This window comes from Camelus dromedarius, chromosome 5 (assembly GCF_036321535.1).
Source record: "Camelus dromedarius isolate mCamDro1 chromosome 5, mCamDro1.pat, whole genome shotgun sequence".
Lineage (NCBI taxonomy): Eukaryota > Metazoa > Chordata > Mammalia > Artiodactyla > Camelidae > Camelus > Camelus dromedarius.
In genome coordinates, this window is record NC_087440.1 from 4850176 (window position 1) to 4870485 (window position 20310).

The 20310-nt window shown below is 37.8% G+C and overlaps 1 protein-coding gene and 1 non-coding gene across 3 annotated transcripts in view; one reads left to right on the forward strand and one right to left on the reverse strand.

Annotated features, from left to right (window-relative positions):
• The window catches only part of LOC116153395 (ubiquitin carboxyl-terminal hydrolase 3), a 213828-nt gene that overhangs the window by 12486 nt on the left and 181032 nt on the right, over positions 1-20310 (forward strand). The window lies entirely within an intron of this gene.
• On the reverse strand, positions 9123-9257 carry LOC135321418 (small nucleolar RNA SNORA70). Its single transcript, XR_010381163.1, has one exon. It is a non-coding gene; the product is annotated as a small nucleolar RNA SNORA70 (small nucleolar RNA).

A 20310-nucleotide genomic window follows, 5' to 3' on the forward strand; every position in this document is an offset into this window, starting at 1 on the left:
GTCTGCTCCCAGGAGGCTGGCATGATGCAGTCAGGGGCAGTGGCGGGAGTCAGGCTGCCCTGTGCAAGCCCTTGAATTTATTCCCATCTCCCCAGTGGCGTGGCCTGGCCTGGGGTGGCCTCTGTTGCCCCAGGTTCGCTGGAGGTGCGTCCTCAGGTCAGCCGGCTCCTGGGAGGAGGACGCGGTGCCCTGAGCGGGCAGTGTCTGGCCACGGGCAAGGACTCCCAGAGGACTGGGTTCTAGCCTTGGGTAGCTGACTCTCCTAACCTTTATTTTGCTTTCTCAGGTGGTAGCTGTAGCGGTGTTTCCATTATAGGATATCAGTAGATATTGGTAGGTCTCTGTGCTATACAGAAGAAACTCTTTTTAAAATCTATATGTATAGTAACTAACATATGTAAATCTCAAACTCCCAAATTTATCCCTTCCCATCTCCTTTCCCTGGTAACCATAAGATTGTTTACTATGTGTATGACTCTTTCTGTATTGAGTTCAAATGAATTCATAGTGTCCTTTTTCTTTCCTTTTTTGGATTCCACATTTGAGCAATATCATATGGTATTTTTCTTTCTCTTTCTGGCTTACTTCACTTAGACTGATGATCTCTAGGTCTATCCACGTTGCTGCAAATAGCATTATTTTATTCTTTTTTATGGCAGAGTAGTATTCCATTGTAAAATATACCCCAGTTTCTTTATCCAGTCATCTGTTGCTACCTTTAGGTTGCTTCCATGTCTTGGCTGTTGTATAGGGTGGTGTTGTGAACATTATGGTGCAAGTGTCTTTTCACGTTACAGTTCCCTCCAGATATATGCCCAGAAGTGGGATTGCTGGATCAGATGGTAAGTCTATTTTTAGTTTTTTGAGGAATCTGCATACTGTTTTCCATAAGGTCTACACCAAACTACATTCCCACCAACAGTGTAGGGGGTTCCCTTTTCTCCATACCTTCAGCATTTGTCATTCATGGACTTTTGAATGATGGCCATTCTGACTGGTGTGAGGTGATAGCTCATTGTAGTTTTGATTTGCATTTCTCTGATAATAGCGATAGTGAGTATTTTTTCACGTGCCTGTTGGCCATTTGTGTGTCTTCTTTGGAGAATTGTTTGTTCAGGTCCTCTGCCCATTTTGGGGTTGGGTTTGGTTTTTGTTACTCAGTTGTATGAGCTGTTTACATATTCTGAAAAATTAAGCCTTTGTCAGTCACATCATTTGCATATATTTTCTCCCATTCATAGATTATTTTCTTTTGCTTATGGTTTTCTTTTCTGTGGGGAAGGTTATGAGTTTAATTGGGTCCCATTTGTTTATTTTTGTTCTTGTTTGCATTGCCTGGGTAGACTGCCCTAGGAGAACGTTGCTAAGAATTATGTCTGAGAATGTTTTGCCTATGTTTTCTTTTAGCTGATTTATCGTGTCTTGTCCATCTGCATCTTAATCCTAGACTCTAGATCTGTTCTTCAGTTTCAAATTTTGAGCTTCTTAGAGAACACCTACTCTTAGCTCACATGTCAGATTCAACATGTCTTAAACTGAATTCGTAATCTTTTTCTTGAACTGACTTCCACTTGCAGCATCTCTGCTTACTCAGTGGGGTAATCATTCTTCCGGTCCTGGATACCCAAAGCCTTGGACCGGTCTCTGATTTCTCTGTCTCGCACCATCTTCCACATTTTGTCAGCTCCCGGAACTGCACATTCTTGGTTTCAAGTGTCCATTCTGATTGCTGATACTCTGATGGAGAGCTTTCATCCCTGACACCTGAATTCCCTCTGTTGAGCTCTTGGATATTCTTTCCCCACCATTCAGTCCACCTACAGTTTTGACCCTCCAACATCGAGAGTCAAGTCAAAGACTTACTGCAACCAGATCTCTCAGCCAGGTAGTCTCGGCCCTCCATCATTTTGGCCCTGCGTTATCTGTTCCAGTCATTATGTGCCTTAGCCTCCTAGGGTAGCCTGTGCTTTATCACAAGCCAGGAGAATCCAGCTTTTTCCCATCCAGTTCTCAGTTAAAATAGCTTAGAATTACCCCAGGAACCAGTTGGAGCCCCATCCCCTTTATAGAATCTTCCCTATTTACTCCAACTCCTAGCTCCTCTTTGTATTCCTGCACTGTTGATGATCGATAGCCCGTAATCTTGGCTTTGAGTACTGACTTGGTACCATTCCCGGGTGGTTTCCAATGTTTCTCCTCACTTAGCTGGTAAGTGGAGAAGGCTCCCATGTTCAGCCTCCTTTATACCCCTCACCCTGCTTAGCATTGGGCAACAGTGGGCATCCAGGCAGTGCTTTCCTACTTGATTTATTCACAGGGGTGGTGGTCTGGAACATAGCTAATAACTTTTAATTCAGTGTTGTAATTGAAAATGAGGAAGGCCTAGAAAATCCATAAGAATTTATCTCTATGTTGAGTTTAGCGCTTAACCTCAATGATTTTCTTAACTGTGCATTTACATTCACATAGTGTTCAGTGCTTGTACGTTTCCCTGAGGCAAGCAGGTGAGATGTCATTATGTTTGACTTTCACGTTACATTTCATATTGGATATATTTGTGGAATGAGAAAACCTTATTTTATTAGTACACAGCTGGAAGCCCAGAGAGACTAAGTGCGTCACCCAGGGTCACCTGGTCAGTGTTGGGCACAGGCCAGGACCGTGGTTCATATCTTTCAGCTGATGCTGCTCCTCTTCCAGTGCCTTTTCACACCAGTGCTGGGAAATGTAGCCCCATCAGCCACATGGCCAAGTCCCATTGCTGCCCCTTTACCTGCCAGTGGTGGCAATGCTACGAAAAGTGGCAAAAGAAAGGTCAGAAATAGGAGTGGTAAAAGACATGGAAGTGCTGGAAGTGGATCCTCAACCTCCTCCTCCCTGTTTGAGCGCCTCACGCGTGTCCTACCCTGACAGTGCTATTCATTGTTTATAACATAGTGTTTACCATCAACCTGATCTTGCATAAGACATGCTTTTACCCTGGTCCCTTCCCTGCTAGTAGTCACTGTCAGGGACAGAAGGTGCCTGACTGTGCTCTGTGCATGTCTACTTGCTCTAAAGAGAAGTGGATGGAGATTGGGCAGTCACACAATCCAAGCAAATGAGACTCTTGGCACTGAAGCTTACTTTGGGAATGGAATTTTCTGTTTATTAATTAACCTTATTAATACCTTTATAATTTTTATTTTGCTTGGTAGACAGAATCACAGAGAAGGCATCAATAGCAGGAGTTGAAACCACTTTTTTTTAATTGAAGTATTGTTTACAATGTTGTGTCAGTTCCGGCGTACAGCATAATGTTTCAGTCATACATATATATACATATATTTGTTTTCATGTTCTTTTTCATTATGGGTTACTGCAAGGTATTAAATATAGTTCCCTGTGCTGTACAGAAGAAACTTGTTTATCTATTTTCTACAGAGTAGTTAGTATGTGCAAATCTCAAACTCCTAATTTATCCCTTCCCACCCGCTTTCCCACTGGTAATCATAAGACTGTTTACTATGTATGTGAGTCTGTTTCTGTTTTGTAGGTAAGTTTGCTTTAAAACCACTTTCTTTGTGAATTTATGAAAGCATCATGTATATACCTCCCACATGATATTTTCTCATCGGTAGGCTAGAAATTCCCAAATTTCCTGGCAGATGAGCGATGACAGTGAGTATGTTTAGAATTTTGAGACACAATAAAAGATAGCTTTTATGATTAAACAGTCTTATGTCTTACCCATTATTAGTTTAGATCATTGTCAGATACAGAGGTGAAAAAGTATACATCATAGAGAAAGGTTTCAGAAGTGTAAAAAAATTTAATTATCAAGTGATTTGTTTATATTGGCCAGCTATTCCACAGAGGTCAAAATACTTAAAAAGTTTGCGAATTCCCCAGAGGTGAGAACTTGACCAAATCATGCTATGGGTGTTGTTGCATTTACTTTAAAAAATAATTTATTAATTTTTAATTAAGTATCAACATCTTCTAACTCATGAATTTATCTTTAGGTAGCCTCAAGCAGTGTTCTTAATCCGTTCAGGTGCCAGTAGTTTAAATCATACAACACAGCTCTTTTGTGGTAAAATGAGGCAAATCACATGAATCTTTTCCCTACAAAATTACCGCAGGGGTTGTGTGGCCCTGCAAGAGCAGTGCTGGTCATTACAGCTGGGTTTGCAGTCCAGGTGTTAGTCTGATTCGTTTTTGTCTAAGCACCCCTCTTGGTGGAGCCGATCTTGCCTCAGACTTGGTTTAACAACCAGATGAGAGATGCTCAGCTTTCTGCATGGAGGGCTTTGTAACAGCTCCTTGGTTTCCCCAGTCGGTGCCCCTGAGGGGTGGCTGTGTGCTCCCTGGGAGAGCATTTGCTCAGCAAGGCAGAGAGGCTCAGTGCCTGGGGGCAGGAGCAGAGAAGTTGAAGGGGTCTCACTTTAAACTGCTTCTGGGGAGTTCCTGACCCCTCCTCCCGTCTCCTCCAGGGTGGAGCGCGGTGGGCGCTGCTCCGAGATGCTCTCAGTTCTGCCTTTTTTTGAAAACTGAATATACGAAAAAAAATCTTGTCTCGGTAAATACCAAACTCCTGTTGTCTTCCGTTTTGCTCTCGCTGAATTGTTTGTTTTTAAAATGTCATACTCTGTTTTGGCTCGGGAGGAAATGGCCATCCATGGTTTATGAGGAAAGAAGCCACACAATTAGTGACAAAGAACATCCTAAGTGACAGATTCCAGACAGAAGATTCTAAGTGGGTTACAGCCAGAAGTGCTTCCTGGAAAACTCCGTACCCACGTTCCCTTCTACCAATAATATAACTGTTTCACAAGAGCTTTAAGTTCCTCTTTTTATGAAAAAAGAATTTGTCAAGAGGGAAGGTTGGGGAACTTTCCCTTAAAGGGTCGGATAGTAAATATTTTAGGCGCTGCTGAACAGGAGTCAACATCAAGGATAGTGCGCATACCTGCACAATTGTCAAATGTCACCATTAAAAACGCAAAAACCATTCTTAGCTCCCAGACAGCAAAAAGAGGTGGTGGGTGGGATCTGACCCCTGGGCTCTCCTTTGCCCCTCTGATCTGATCATGACCATAAACATGGATCAAAAAGCCAAAGAGATCTCTGAATTGACTTCAGATCTTGCTTTGTTGGTTTCCCTTCAGTTTTCAGGTGGCCATTCCTAGATGCCCTGGGTCCGAAGTGAGGAGAAATAGCAATCATTTCAGGAAAAAAAAGGAGGTCAGGATATACATATTCAAAAAGCACCTGAATGCTTGATTCAGTCACTCCCGTGCCCATTGGCCCTGACTAAACTAACTTCACATCAAATTACTGCGCTCAATTTTAGATTTTCTAACTTCACTAGGACATAAAGATGGACTCAAAAAATGAAAAAAAAAACTAAGATGATTAAAAGTCTATTATTGCAGATACTATTATATATGAAATAAACAACAAGCACCTTCTGGACAGCACAGGGAACTCTATTCAATATCTTGTAATAACCTGTAATGAAAAAATATGAAAAGGAATCACTGAATCACTATGCTGTACACCAGAAACTGACACAACATTGTAAACCAACTATACATCCATTAGAAAAGAAAGTATATTAAAAATGAGAAACCCCTTCCTGGAAACCCTTTTGCCTAGGGTTGAGCAGGACAAGGAACGAAGTAAACACACGAATCCAGACTCCAGAGCGCTACGTGGTGTGTGGACTAGCCCTTCTCTGCTTTACAGAGAGAACTGAGATAGATTTGGATCAAAATCTTGGTATGACATTTGAGGAGGAACTGATGACACTGTTAGTTGTTAAATACTGGAGTAAGTCCCTCTAGGAGGCTGTCAGTACTCTCCCCCATGCAGAGAAAGGCGTAGTTGCTCAGCATGGTTTTATCCAACTTAACCTCTAGCAGGGCAGCAAACTTCTTCATTCATTGACTCGTACCTCCTTCATTCTCTCATTAAGCTTATTTCTAATTAGCATAGGGCTCAGGCACAGAGGGTAGGAGGGTGTCTGATATAATGCTTGCTTTCAAATAAAGTCTAGAGATATCAGGATATTTCTACTCTTACATCTGGATTTTTCTGCCTGTAACTTACACATGGGAACATCTGGCTGTTGGGTAGTACATTCTCATCTTCCAGCTTTGAAAGTAATGCATCTGGTTGAAGTTGTTAATCATGAATTACTCAGTATGTGCTGTGCTCCAGAAATTGACACAGCATTGTAAACTGACAATACTTCAGTTTAAAAATGAATTAAGTATTCTGGTTCCCATAAGCAAACGCTTGGCTCTGATATAAGATAATGGATGATGTCTGTAAAGTGCTTCACACAGTTCTTGAAAAAGAACTGCTTCACAAATAATAATAATAGGTATTATTAATTTTACTCCAGAACCTAAGTTTCTCAGCTCTTCCCTTCACCAAATCCCAAAAGATAGGAAAGTTTCCTTTATGTGACAGTCACCCGTGGAAGTCTGGGTGCTAAGTCCATCTAAGTGTGCCCTCACCCTGTCCCCACTCCCCTATTCATAGTTGTTGTTCGAAGGTGCAGCATATGCTTTTTAAAAATATATATATATATATATATATTCATTAGTTTGATTTTTTAGACCCCATATATATGTGCTAACATACAGTGTTTGTCTTTCTCTGTCAGACATATTTCACTAAGCATAATACCCTCCTGGTTCATCTATGTTGTGGCAAATGGCAGAATTTTACCCCTTTTTATGGCTGAGTAGTATTCCATTGTATAAATACATACCACATATTCTTTATCCAGTCATGTAGTAGATGGACATTTAGGTTGTTCCCTGTGCTCTTTTTTTATTATTCTTGTTTAGGAGGGAGGTAATTAGACTTTTATTTATTGATTTTAATGGAGGTGCTGGGGATTGAAACCTGGACCCTTGTGCATGCTAAGCCTGCACTCTATCACTAATTCTTCATCCCTGCTCTCATATGCTCTTAATATTCACTTTATCAAAATAAATTACAACCAAATAATGTACCACATTTTGCCATGTTTTAATCAAATTTGCTATTCATGAAGCTGTATCATTACATTTCTATGCCTTCCTGTATTCTTGCTCAAGTAGGTTTTAAAATATTAACAGTGTTTTTTTATTATACAACCTGTTTAAAATTTCCAAAGTCCCTTCCTCTGTGTAATTTCATGAATGCCGCAGCAAGCACGTGAAATCGAACCAGCCTTTCCAGCTCATTGTCCCCCAGCTTTATTGAGATATAATTGGCATGCGACATTGTGTGAGTTTAAGGCATCTGATGTGTTGATGAGATCCTTCTGTAAATTGCAAACTGAGTACCATGATATTGTCAGCTATCTCCTCCGCCCCCGTCACAGTCACCAGTTTGTGTGTGCCTGGTGAGAACATTTAAGACCTGCTCTCTCAGCAGCATTTAGGTACATGATCTAGTGTTCTGTGTAATCGCCATGCTGAGCACTGGTCCCCAAACCTGTCAGTCTTATAACTGGTGATCTGTTCCCTGTGAGCAACACCTCCCAGTTTCCCCCACTCCTAAACCCTAGCAACCACCACTGTCTTCTGTTTCAGAGTTTTTCCTTTTTAGTTTCCACATATAAGTGAGCTCAGTGCTTTTTATTTTAATGATACAGCTGCATTCCCGAGAGGTTAAAGGACTGTTAAGTGAATTGTATCAGGAGGTTGAAGAATCAGCCCTCCAACTCTGCTCTTCTTTCTTTTCGTTGAAGTGTGGTTGACTGACAGTGTTGTGTTGGTTTCAGGTGTGCAGCACGGTCATTCAGTTATTTCATTTCATATCACACATATCCATCTGTGAACATACATTATGTTGCATATTTCTTGTTAGGATACAAGAGTTAATGGATTTTGAACAAACTATAAATAAAACCTGTTGTTAGGATATAAGAAAGTTATTGGCTTTTACACATTTATCTTCTAAGGCACCAGAGCAGCCTTTCAGTTGATGTTCTTGAGTTCTCTGGTAAACAGTCGTATCACCCAATTATAATTTTGTCCCTTCCTTTAACTTACACAAAACTCCTTTCTTTTTCTTTTTAATCACATTTTTCAGGACCTCCAAATTACTAAACAAAAACAGGATGCTAGACATCTTGTTTCTCGTATTAATGAGAACCTAACAGATATTCTTAAGAAGTTTTAAAAGTATCCACTTGAGCTAAGTTTTTAGGAAGCATAACATACACCACATGCCTTTTTATCATACACTGAAATCACCATCCTGTCCTTCTCTAATCACATGATGAATTAATACACTTCTACTGTTAAATCATTCTTGTATTCCTTAATTATATTTTTGAGCTTATTTCTATACTTGCTTTTTTCAGATTTTACTTAGGATTTCTGTATGTGTATCAAGTGGAATTGAACCATTGTATTCTTTCTTTGTACTAATATTTTAGCATCACTAATCTCATGGGGTAAACAGGGCAGCTTATTCTATCTTTATCTAAAGTGTTTTAAGTAACAGGAAAACTTCTAACCTCGGAAAAGAGAATGCAGCCCTAAATGATCTGAGTCTAGTGCCTTCGGGGCAAAGAAATTATATGTGAAAGATACTATATTTCAAAATTTGTATTTATTGTCTTTTCTTGGGTCGATTTTGCTAATAATTTTATAAGTCAAATGATTATGTTTCAATACATTTTTATTTACAATATAAAGTTATATACATTATCTTGTAATTCCAAAATCATCATTATCTCTTGACAGTTTCCACTTTTCACTTTTTTTCTTTTTTATCATAGAAGAGTCAGTTTACAACGTTGCGTTAATTTCTGGTGTAGATCTACTTTTCACTTCTAACGTTGTGTTTTCTCATCACTTCATACTCAGATTGTTAGTTTGTTCTATTTTTTTTTTTAATTTCAAATTAAACTTGCTCTTGGTTTAATTAAGTTCAGCCATTTCTTGTTGTTACATTCATTTAACACACATGCACATGCTCCTTGTTCTGCAGCTGGTGTGGGTGGACACGATGACTTGGCCAGTGTGGCCCCTGGGCCCTGTGTGCTGGGACTTTCCAGAGGCACCCTGCATACCTGTCTGGAGCCTAGACTGGGGACAGCATGAAGTTAGACATGAATGTTCACTGGAAAGGGCTGTCTCCAAGGTCCCTTAGGGCAGTCCATACAAGCAGCAGGCTGCATGCACTGCTGAGGGGGCTCCTGTTTGCAGCCATTGCACACCAGGCCTCCTTGGGGAAAAGAGCATGGTGGGCTTAATTGGCTGCAGAAGGAGTATTTTTAACATGAACTTTTAAAAATTGAATTATAATGAACATATGGAAAATCACACGGACTATAAGCATGTAATAAATTTCTGCAAAATGAACTCACCTGTGCAGTCACCGCCCACATTAAGAAATGAACACTACCCTTACCAGCACACCCCAGCGCATTCCTTACGCCTCTTCTCATTAACCATCTCTCACCCAAAAGATGCTGGGTGTTTTTCTGATTTTTATTACCAAGTACTAATTTTGCCTGTTTTTAAAGTTTATGGAACTGGTATTATCCAGCATGTGGTCTAAGGCTGACTTCTACTTAGCATGTTTGCGGGGTTCAGTACGTACTGTTCACCTAGGAATAGGGTGATCATATTTGGGAGTATTTCGCAGTTCGTTATGCTGTTGGTGAGTATTTGGGGGTGTTGCTGGTTTCAGCTGTTCTAAATAATGCTTCTGTGAATGTGCTTGTGCATTTTTTTTGAGTTACAGTCAGTTTACAGTGTTGTGTCAGTTTCTGCTGTACAGCAGAATTCTTCAGTCATACCTGAACATACATATATTCATTTTCATATTCTTTTTTTACTACAAGATCTTGAATATATTTCCCTGTGCTGTGCAGTATAAACTTGTTTATTTTATATGTATTGTGCATTTTTTTTAGTTACATATTATGCATTTCTGATGCATGGTGCACTTGGGGTGGGATTGCTTTCCAAAGTGATTTTTACCCCCAGCAGCATTAAATCAGAGTTTTCATTGCTCCGTACCTTCACTAACACTTTTAACTCTGTATTGCTTATAAAATTGTGTTTTTAATTTATGCTTCCTTGTTGGCTAATTATGTCATATTCCTTTTCATGTCTTTATTAGCCGGTGTGATGCCCTCTTTTGTGAATTGTCTGTATCGTTTACTTGTATTTTTTAGTTGGCTAATTTATCTTCCCGATTTACAGCTCTTTATACGCACAGGGCACGTGTATTTCAGATAACTTTTCCCATTCTTTCACTTCCATATTCCCTCGCTTAATGATATCTTTTGAGGAACAGAAGATTTTAATTTTAGTGAAATCTAGTGTTTTCCTTTTAGAATTCTTTGGGGAAATCTTTTAAAAATCTTCTTACTAATGTCTTGAAGATATCTTTGGATGTTTTCATTTAGAAGTTAATTGTTTGACCTTTCACATTTAGGCAGTAATTCACCATTAATTGATTTGCTTGTGTATATGATATGAAGGGTCAAGAACTATTTTTTCCCATATGAACCTCCAGTGGCCTTATTCCCATTTATTGGCATGTTCCAGCAGTGCCATCTTTGTCATAAATAAGGCAGATATTTTCTGGACTTGCTGTTTTGTTCCATTGCTCTGTTTATCTTTGAGCCAATTTGAAGTTCTCTTAACGACTATAGCTTTACAGTGTATCTTCTTTTAGTATAAATGCTTCAACTTTTTCTTCTTCAACCTTTTCTTCTTCAAGAGTTATCTTGACTATTATTAGGCTTTTGCATATTCATTTTGTCAGTTTCTGAAAGCATTAGGGCTTTGATTGGAACCACACTGACTCTATTAATTTGGAGCGAATTTACTTCTTTTAGCATGGAGTCTACCAACACTCCATACAGTACTACTCCATAAACACGATGTAGTTTTTCATTTATTCAGGACTGCTTTAATTTAGATTTTGTAGGTTTTTGGGTCAAGATCTTATACATCTTTTATTAGATTTATTCCTTGGCTGTTTGATCTTTTTAATGTTAAGATATCTTTTTAAAATTGCACAAATTTCTTTTGCTACTATATAGAAACACAGTCGGTTTTCATATATTGAACTTGCATCTAGAAACCTTACTAAATTCACTTATTTTCATGATTTGTAAATTCTTTTGGCTATTTTTCATGTATAATTAAGTCATCGGTTAATAATGACAGTTTTATTTTTTTCTTTCTGATCTTTGCAATTAAAAACCTTTCTTATTACACTGACTAGTACATCTGTTCCCATCTGTATAATTTCTTGATCTCTGAGAAGAAATAACTGACCATTAAAAGTGATGTTAGGTATAGGTATTTTATAATTGCTGTTTATCAGATCAAAAAAATTCTTTTATTCTTAGTTTGCCATGACTTTTTAATTAATAATGAAGGTTGATTAGAGAGAACACCAAAAGCACAAGTAATAAAAGAGAAAAATTGATGAAACTGTACTTCTTTAAAATTAAAACTTCCAAAACCCATCAAGAATCATCAAAAGATAAGCCACAGATGGAGAGAAAATGATTGTGAATCATATTTCTGAAAAACACTTATATCCAAGAATAAAACAAATTATTTAGGAAAAAAATTAGCAAAAGATTGGAGTAGACACTTTACTCAAGAAACTGAATTACATACTCAGTTTCTTTAATATGTATTTGTGTTTTCAGATTTTCTGTTTCTTTGTCAGTTTTAGTAAGTTGTGTTTTCCTAGAAATTTGGTTGTTTGTCCTTTTTCAAATTAATTGGGCCAGAGTTGTTAATAATATTCTCTCATTGTTTTATTGTCTGTAAAATCCTTAGTACTGGCCTTCTTTCATTCTTGATTGGAATTTGTGCTTTCTTTGATTTTCCATTATGAGTCTTGCTAAAAGCCCTTTTATTTTTTTAGTTTTTCTCAAAGAACAAGCTACTTTGATTTTTTTCTCTTGCACATTTATTTTCTATTTAAAAAAACTTTTTTACTCTAGTTTTTTATCTTTCTTCTATTTTGGGATTTTTTCTTCCTTTTTTCTATTTCTTGTTAGGGATACTTGATAAGGATATTTGACTGCTTTGTCAGCTCCTGTGAGAGGTCTGTTAAAAACCCACTGTGGTTGTAGATGTGTGAATTTTTGCTTCTTTATATTTTAGAGCTGTGTCTTTTTTGTATTTTGTTTATAATAACAAACATGATGATCCATTAAAAAATTCTTAAGAATTATAAAGTGACCCTCTGTCTTGAGTCATGTTTCTTGCCTTACTCTCCCTTGTCAGAGATTAAGATGACTTTACAAGTTTTCTTTTGCTTGATATTTGCGTATTTTTTTACCCTTTTTCTTTAGCCATTCTGTGCTCTTACACTTTAAGACGTATCTCTTGTAAACGGTATCAAATAAGATTTTAAACTCTCCTTGCATAACCTGTGTGAATATTTCCCTGTAGTGTTTCTTTTAGTGTAGGCCTTCTGACGTCTGATTGTGTGGGTGAGTGTGTCTGAGTGGGTGTGTGAAAATGTCTTTATTTCACCATCATTTTTGATGGATAGATTTGATTCGTTTGAAATTCTAGGTGGGCAGTTATTTTCTTTCCTGACTTCAAAGGTACTCATTTTCTGCCTCACACTGTTGTGTGGATACAGCAGTATTCCATGACTTCTCTGCTGGGACTGGTGTGCAGTGAATGGGCCACAAGTGTTACGAGCAAACCTTGATTCTTTGGCTCCTGCCATGGCTTCCAGCAGCCTGGTCTCTTTAACCTGAGTGTGCTTTTCAAAGCATGTTGTGTGGCCACAGGGTCAGAATGTTGGTAAAAGCCCCCCATCAGACCTCTGGTTGGTGTGTTAGAGGGCATCCTCATGGTGTCCTGAGACCATAGGACATGATGGGTCCCATGATGCAGTTACGGGGTCCCCTCAGGACCACCTCATCCAGAGTCCTCGTCTGTCCCATCAGCTTCCACTTCTGCATTGCTTTGGCTCCTCTTTCATCCACTCCCTTCCCCCGTATCACACTACATTTAGCTACTTCTGTTAGCCAGTATGTATTAGCTAACATGCGCTAAGCAACATTTTATATTCTCAGTTTACAATTATATTCTCAGTGTTAAGTGACAGTGAGTTTGAACCATAACTTCGTTAACAAATACATCCTACTAATTTAATGTAGAATTTTTTGGCCCTATTAACTTTTTTTCTCTGCTAAATTTTAACTTTTCATAGAAAAAAATTAATTATGAAGATACTATACCAGACATCCAAAAATGTTTAAAGAGTAACGTATTGAGTAACCATCACCTAACTAAAGCAATACAGTATTACAAATAAGGTTGAAGTTCTCTGTGTCCATTGCCAGTCACATCCCTCCCCTCTGCTGAGGTCACCACCAGTTGAATTTGGAATTTATTATTTCCATGCATGTTTTGTATCCCAAAGTAGCATTCTTCTTTTAAAAACTTATGTAAATGGTTATTATCCTGTGTATCTTTCTGTAATTATATATGATTATAAATATGTTACACTTATTTCTATACTTACAAGTCTTCCAACATTGTTAAATTTATCCATATTTAGACTTTAATTCCTTCATTTTCATGATGCACATATAACATTCTGTTGCATAAATATGTTCCAGTTTTATTATTAATCCTTTTGTTGAGTGTCTAGGTTACTTCCAATTTTTTGCTGTTTTTATATATGTTACATTGAATGTTATTGTACATGTTTCCTTGGGCGTGTGTTTGAGAGATTTTCTAGGGTGTGTATACCTAAGAAGTGACGGGTTGTGGGATGTGTGCTTGGTAACTGTAGTTCTCACTCCCGCAGGAAGTGTGTGGGCTCAGAATGTCCCGGCCTCAGCTGATACTCGATATTACGTCTTGTCATGATCAGTTTCTAGTGGGCTAGTAAGAGAGTGAGGAGCTGACTGTATACCTTCTGTGCTGTAACTGTACTTTGTCTTTTATTTGTCTGTTTATTTAAATAGGGACCTACCTTGTCCCAGAGAAGTTAATTTTATAAAAAAGCATGTCTTTGTTGAGCCACAGAGTAAACAATCCCTTTAGGAATTCTTTATGTTTATTTTGTATCTGTTCCCAAGTTATAAGTCTGGGGTAAACTCCTAATTATGACACTGTTCGTTTGTATATACTTTCAAATGAGTGATTCTTAAATGTGATCCGTGGTCACCAAGCGGGCATCCGTGAGGGCACAATGATTTTCACAGCAGTGAGGTGCCCTTTTCACTGGGTTGGCATTTGCACTGATGGGGCAGAAGCAGTGGTGGGTAAAGTGCCAGCATATTTGCAGGAACCAAGAAAGTGGCATCAATCTGCAGTGATTTTGTTAACACAAATGGGTTTATTTGTATTATTCAATGAATAAATAAATATTTAAAAATTTTTGTTTCATTTTATAATAGAACAACTGTTGGTAGATTTATATAATCTGAACAAAGCCCCTTCCTCTAAGAGTATGAAGGGGGCCTGAGACCACAAAGCTTGAGACCCATTACTTTAAGCACATGGTAGATATATGAACAAACAAATATTTTATCCTTTCTGATTCTGACCAGCATCTTCGGGAAGGAAAAGTTAGGTAATAGAATTAATTCCTTTGGTAGATAAATTCAGTCTTATATTCAAGTTATATATGAATCTTAAGTAAATTTTCAATTCATTGCCTTAAAATTTTGTTTATAACTGGATTATATTTGTAAGTAAAACACTTCGCAGGTGCTGATCTTATGGAAAGAGTCAAAATGAATTCCAGTGAAGTTGTCCCTTTTGTCTCCAAAATAAGAGCAGTGATTAATGAAATCAGTAAGCATAATTACATTGTCTGTTTAGCATGCTGCAGAGGACCTTAAATATCAGCTTTAAAAAGTTGCACACTGTCTTCTATATAAGCTTTGACTAAAATATATAATTAGATTGTCATGACCTAAGCTGGTTGTAAAACAGCATGAAATATATTTAATTTGAAAAATTGTGAAAAATATTTTATAATTTTAAAGATGCTTCCTATTTATGATGACACGGTATATGCAGGTAGTTATTAGAAAATAAGAATTTGGTGTAAGCCTTTGACATAAAGTATCTATATTTCTTAAATAATTGCATACACAAACATTTAGGGATTTGGAATTTTTTGTTTTTTATGTAAATAGGATCATTTTATGTAATGTTTATATTTGCATACGCATCAATTTACTTTTTTTATTAATGCCTTTTAATACATTGCTGCATAGTACTGCATAGTGTAGTCTTATCCAAAATTTTAAATTATCTCTTCCTTAATGAACATTTAGGGTTCTTTGTTGTTGTTTGGGTTTTTTGCTGTTTTTGTTATTTATAAGACAACAATGAGTATCTTTGTACAGAGTCTTTTAGAGCATTAGTATGTGTTTATAGGATAGATGTCTAGACATGGTGTTGCAATTCTCAGGACGTACTGAATATAGAATGCACCGAAGAAACTGAATCAGTAGTTGAAAGTTTCTTCACAGAGAAAGCCTGAGACCCAGTTTTTACATGTTAAGTGACTTACATTTCAGATTCTTTCCCTAGCCGGTGAGGAACAGATCATTGCAACCGTATACTACCTCTTCCACAGAACGGTGGAGTTAGAGTTCCTTCCTTAACTCATTATTTCAGATCAGCAGGACCTTCATGCATAAATATGACACAAACAATGGAAGAAAGGATTGAGAGGTGCCACACCTGTGAACATAGATGAGATCAGTAAGTTTATTACAAAGACCAAGTTGGATTTTCACAGGAATTGAAGGGGGAGAGAAAGATTTCCACTTGAAAATACAAAATTTAATTCATGACATTAGCCAAGTAAAATCATGGGTTTTTCTCAATAGACTGAGAGAAAGAATTAGAGAGATGTCAACTCTGTCATAGGTAAAGCGCAAGGCAAGCCAGGAGGAGCAGAGCACTCCTGTTCCTGTTCTGTTTTCTTAGTAAGTGCTCATTAGGTATCATCTCCTGTTTTACCATGGAGATTTCAAATCAAACAGGCTCTGTACTCACAGACAATAAAGCAATAATAGAATATAAAAAAAAGTCAGCTGATCTCCTAAAGTCAGAAAAAAGACAGGAGGCCCCCACCACCTCTGTTCAATATGGTTCTGAAAATTCTGGCATGTGTGCAAAGGCGGGGAGTAGAAACACAATAATGGCTGAAAAAGAAGAAACATGACACTGTCTTTCTCAAGTGGTGAATGTTTCCATTGAAAATCTGTAAGGATCAAAAAATTATGAGAAAGAATGAGTGTTTCAAGATAGCTGAATATAAGATTCATATTAAAAATAATTAATTGCCTTTCTTGCTACCAGCAACAGACACAAGGTAATCAATCAAAGAAAGATAATGTTGACAGTAGGAACAAAAGTGGATCTAGAAATATATGCAAGCTGTTTGAAAAAATTATGAAACTTTATTTATGACATTAAAAAATTAAATGGAGACATTGTCTTATTGAATAGAAAGATTCAGTATCAAAAAGATGATTCTCAGAAATGAAATTAAGTGCATTAATTTTGTGAGGAGCTTGGTGGGCACAGACAGGCCCCCAAATAAAAATAGCTGAACATTCTTAAAGAAGGAAATAAAGATCCTTGCCTTATTATGCTCAAGAGCTATTTTAAAGATACAAAAATTAAGGTGGTATATTACTGGCTTTGGGATAGACGAACTGACCAGTGGAGTGGACCATAGAACCATAAAGTAGGGGAACTGATGTGGAGAGAGGAGGCGCTGCAGATCACTGGCGGGTGGCAAAGACGTGACTACAGTTATGAAGTAAAACAAACTTGTATGGTCTTGATGGAGTGAAAAATCTCTTAAACACAAAAAACACAAAGGGAAAGGTTGATAATGTTCTATGAAATTAAACTTAAGAACATGTTTGTTAAAAGACACTCTAAAGAAAGTAGAAAGAAAAGCCACAAACTGGGAGAAAACACTTGAAACACATAGCTGCCCAAAGATTAGTATACACACACACACACACACACACACACACACACACACATGAATGCATGAATCAACACATGCATACATACATGTAACCTGGAAGTCAGTAAGACAAAAATGTTTCCCACAAAAGCGAAATGGGAAGTATGCGCAGGAAAGATGAGCGTCCAACAGATAATCATAGAAATGCAAATGCATACCACAGTGGGATACTATTTTATACCTAACTTAAGATTCCTGATTTTCTTTAGATAACAAGTAATCTTTTATTCCAACTACCTGGTCTTTGTTGTAAAGCTCCTATATATCCTGGCTCCTCCCCTACCTCTTCGGAGCAGTCTCTCAGAGGGGCTGTCATCCCCGGCTCGAGTCCTCCCGCCAAATAAAACATAACTCTTAACTTTTAGGCTGTGCATTTATTTCAGTCGACACACATAAGCCTCCGGTATTCTTTGGGGTCCTTATCCTCTAGTTCTCCTCATAGTTCATTTTCTATACAGAAGGGCTTCCTGGGGGTTATTTTTCCCTAGAGGAAATGGCTTGTCTGGTGGGTGTTAATAGATGCTGGTGGTGGAGGATCCTGCATTGTACACTTGGGGCTGTTTTCACATACAGGTGTGCTGGCGCCTGTTCATATGGACCTGAGCATCGTTAAATTGTCAGGAATTTTGTGAGCTGCTTTTCAACAACCATATACATCTTGAGATCCATCATTGTAACAGCATCAGTAATAATACAAATCAGAACGTATCCTTCCTCTCTGACACCACTTTCCCCTCTTGCGTCCTGTTGCATGTTCATTTTTTGCAGCTGGAGTATCTTTTTCTGGGTTCTAAAGGGTGATTGAACTTTGTTCTTGGCCACAGTGGCTACTGTGCTCTGCTTGTTTTTAATGAAAGGGTCTAAGGAACTTAAAGGCACTGGATGCATTTGAAAGCTGTTCTATTAAAATAGAGATGAGAAAGAAGTTCTGTATATTGAGTCACTGAATTACTTTACTGTTCCTAACTTCTTAGAAAGCTTCTTCTTAAGAAGTAACCCCAAAATTCTACAACAAAATTTAGTTCTTCTGCTCTTTTCAAAGAAAAAAAACCTTAAAATGCATGGCTTTTTTTTGGGAGATATTTTATTCTAAAGAAATTCTCAGGTTTCTCAAAAGTTGATCATTGTTACAAGTCCCCACTGTCCCCTTCAAGTATGAGATGTCTAGGTAGAAAGCAGTAAGTAACTACTTTGAAATGTGCGTTAGCAAGTCAGCAGGGATGTGCAAAGATGGGATTATCCTGGTCTAATAACTGGTCTTGTTCCTCAGCTTTCCACCCCTCCTCCAGCTGCATGATCCGGGCACCTTACTGCTGGGGCCACTGTTGTGCAAATTAGCAATTTAGAATATGCTGTTCTCAAGCAGAGGTGTTTAATTACCTACTTAGGACCAGTATTTGTCTAATCAGGTGGTATTTCATGAAGATCTAGAAAGCATTTTTAAAGTTCTCTCTGAAGTAGAAACTTTGAGGGGGGGAAGTCTTGATTCTCTCAAGTTGAGGCCTCAAGGAGTTCCTATCTAATGGTAAAGAATATTTAAAATAGGTTTTCACCAGAATTTTAAATTGTAGGCTCTAGTGGGATGTGGATGATAATTCTGTGAATGATCTTCCACAGTAATCCTTTAAAATGCCGGGCATTTTTGGCTCCCCGCCACCCCCCCCAAAATAAAATTGCAGAAGCTTCAATTTAGCTATGTAAATGCAGAGCTTAATTTACATTGAAATACAAGTAATTATGTTAAGAGGACAGATTATAAAATTCATCTATTTAACGACATCATTTTTTTTAAGATTTTGTTATACTGTAAATTTTTAAAGAAGGAAATTGATTTTGAAAGTTTTCAAATTCTCTGATTAGTTTTTCTTCATGTGATTGAAAAATCAGTTGTTTTAAGTATTTTTCTGTCAGAAAAAGCTGTCTCTCTGGGTCAGATACATAGAAAATATTTTTGTACAGTGGAACAGAAAATTTTGTATAAAACTCATGTAAATTGTATGGGATAAACCTCTTCTCAAGAAGTGCTTCTCACTTTTCTTTTCTTGGCATGCTTTTGAATTTTAAAATTGAGACACACTTTTGAACTTTAGAATTGAAAGGCTCAAAGAAATAAAGGGTAAGTCATAATTAAAAACTAAAGAAGCACAAAACTATAGAAGCACATTTCTATCAGACTTCTGTGTTAGTCACCTTTCTGCAGGGGTTTGTTACGGAATCAGACTTTTTTTCCCCAGCCTAGCTGACTTTGTACAAGAGAATATTCTTTCTGTTTTGGTGACTGCATAATCTGTCTTCCTGTTGCCTTTACCTTAAACTAGAAGATACAATACAGTTCATATTGTAAGTTGGTCTTACGTCAGAACATCAGCTCAATTTAATAGTTGCTCAAAGGCTTTGCCATAGATGTTTATTTTATTATAGAAAAGTTGTATTTTATACATTACCAAAGTGCAGTGAGCTTCTATGAATTGTTTTGATAAATGTTGATTGAGGCATACCATGCGTAAATCTCTTGATGTGGAGGTTGGAGATGTGGATTCTAGTCCTCTCTACCATTTGGTACTTTTCCTGTCTCCTTGTTGTGAGAACATTGTGGGTTTTTTCTCTACCTATAGGTAGTATCTAGCATAGTAACTGGCCCATGGTAGATCTCCGATTCAAAGAGTAAATTGACTGGGATCCTGTTGGTGTAGCAGTTAACAGAGCTGTACCGGTTTCCTCTCATCTTCAGATTGGATTCTCCCTCGGAATTCCTTTCTGTTTGCCTGTACCTGAGATTCAAAGAATCATGCTCATCCTGGCCTGAGTTTGATTCTTTCTCTTCCGCCCCAGTTCGTGTTGTTTCCGGGATGTGACTGAGGATGATAGAACAGACAGAGATGGACCAATCTGCTTATTTATCGTGATTAGTAAATTAGGACACTGTCCTTTGGCTGGATTAAAATGGGAGGTGTAGCTCAAGGGTTCAGGTTTGAAATGTAAAGGTAGTTGATGCTAAGGAGACATCCAAGTTGGAGATGTCAGGCAGGCAACAAGGGAGAAGTCTGGACAGGAGCAGGTAGTCCAGGATTGAGATGTGAATTTGGGAGCCATCAGAATGTTGATGATACGTGAAACTCTGGCCCTGGGTGAGTCACCTAGGAAGTTAACTGCAGAGAGAAAAAATGTCTGGTAACCCTGAGGCATTATAATGTTTTAAGGCTGAGATGAGAAAGAAGAACCAGAATGGAGACGGAGAATGATCAACCTGGGTAGGTAGGTGGGAAGAAAACAGTATTCTGATACCCAAAGGAAGAAAGACTT